The following is a 2,223-nucleotide window of genomic DNA, read 5'->3' as shown; positions in this document are numbered from 1 at the left end:
TTTGTTTTTGCTTATTGATATATCGGTTGTTTAAACAGGATAATAGATTACAAGAAATGGACTCGTACAACCTTCGAAATAAATGGTTACGTAATTCCATTACGTATTAACGAAATTTTAATCGACTCGAACAAAAGAACATTTTGTTTATAGCTTACTCTTTAAACTATAAATCTTTTATCAATAAAAAGTTCACGTTAAAGTAAACGTCAGTTTTTCGAAAAATGGACCTACGTCACTTTCAACGTAAACGGCCCATACAAAATAACACGCGATGGATTACAAAAAGCTGGAATGTTCTGGGAAACGTGGAAGCGAAACTATCAGTCTACATCTGATCCAGCGAAAAGGGAAAATTCGGGAAATCTCAGGCATCTCGGTTTCGCAAACGAGCCTGAATATCGCGGTTGCCAAAATAATGGCTAAACAGGCTGCTTTCGATTTCCCATTATTCTCGATTACGCTGTGTATTCTAGTCGTTCAAAGAAAGCTCGTCCGGAACGCGTTAACCTCTCGTTTCCGGAGCCGAGATTCCTACCGATCGGAGAATTAAAGCGCAGATTGCCTGTCCGGCTCTCATTCTCTGGAAAATTCTCAAATTTTACTCCGTCCGCCGCGATAAACGCTCAATTACGAGAATAAAACGCGTAATTCCGATGTCGACCCGACGAAACTCAACGTTAAATCGATTTCACGGATTCTTCTCGTGGAATCATTCGGTGTCGCGACCAGCCGAGGAATCTTAATTACCGAGACATCGAAATATTCACAGCAGCCAGGTTGATCGAATCGTAAACGTAAATCAAATGATTAAGCTACCCTTGCGCGATTGACTTAATGCTATTAGTGCGTAGGAAGAGGGCTAATAAATTTTTTGAAAAATAAAAATGAGTCTCGTTCATTTACTCGGGACATACGCAAAGACTTAGAAATACCAACGGTCAAAGAAGAAATTGGCAGCTACGCAGAAAAATACAACGGAAGAACGGCAACGCGTCGAAACCAGCTGGCTGCTGAAGCGAGCAAAACTCTCATAGAAAGAAGACTAAAAAGAAAACACCCCACTGACCTCGCTAAAGAAATAAAATTGTCAAACTCAAAGATGGTATCCCGCTGGGGATAGCCATCCACATGTTACTTAGCAATTAGGCTAGAAAAATTTACCGAATATCCAGCTGGACAAATTGTAAAGTACAAATTAAATGATAAAAAAAATTTTCATTTGCTCAAGTGTTTTATGCAACGAAGGCGTCCGAAATTTCGGATCTAGATCTCTTGACGTTTTCTCGGCGACTGACTAAAACCGATCATCGGCGGTTCGATGACGGGGAATGTTTGGATTACCGTCGCTCGATCCGCCACGAACATCGATGCCCGACACGGCTCCTGGGGAGAGATTTCCGCGTCTTATTGCCTACAAGTGATATTTCACGAGTCACGAGTCAGAAATTAGTCGATTTCCCAGCATAACGATAACGAATTTGGCAGGGAGGAAGATAAGATTCGACAAAAGAATTTTGTAAAGTACAGCAGAGCCCTGCTCGTTTGAGCGGAACTTTAATTAGCGTCAGATCAATCATTCACAGTCGGCTTCGTTTCCAAGGAAATAAGAGTTTGAACGTGTTTAGTCACGATTGGCCTAGTACGCGAGCACGATAAATGCTCTAATTTATTTTGCCCGTAAACAGAGCATGCCGAGCAAAAGATTGTTTTCCGCGTTTCTCGAAAACGAAGCGTCGTATGAAGCAATTTTAATCTGTAGCTTCTTCTAATCTTTTCGCAAGGAATCGCCTCGTGTCCATCGCTTGTACGTACATCGTACGTGTTATTCGACCGATCTCTGCATAAATGGAGTTCGATTTCCGGTAGATTCAGTCAGCAGAGGTACGTTCGACCGATCGTTAACTAAAATTTCCTCTTAACAAATGCAGCCTTTGCCTACCGTATCGAAAAACGTTCGTCTCGGTCGACGTTCTCGATGACGAAGCCCAGAAGGCTCGTCTTCTTTGGACGGTCGCCATACCGCGAAATGCTGCGTTTCGTCGATCCGCACACTGTGCAATTACTCATTATGTATATAAACAGCGAACGTGTTCTTTCATGGCATGACGACCGGTTAATTCGGTAGAAGTTTGCGGTGTGCGGTTCGACGCGTATGGCAGCGGCCAAGCGATCGAACGCTCTTACTATTTCTACTTGGAATCGAGCCTTCGTTCGTCCAAT

Source organism: Bombus fervidus, chromosome 7, assembly GCF_041682495.2.
Source record: "Bombus fervidus isolate BK054 chromosome 7, iyBomFerv1, whole genome shotgun sequence".
Classification (NCBI taxonomy): domain Eukaryota; kingdom Metazoa; phylum Arthropoda; class Insecta; order Hymenoptera; family Apidae; genus Bombus; species Bombus fervidus.
The sequence above is the reverse complement of the archived record's forward strand: the minus strand, read 5'-3'. Positions refer to the sequence as shown.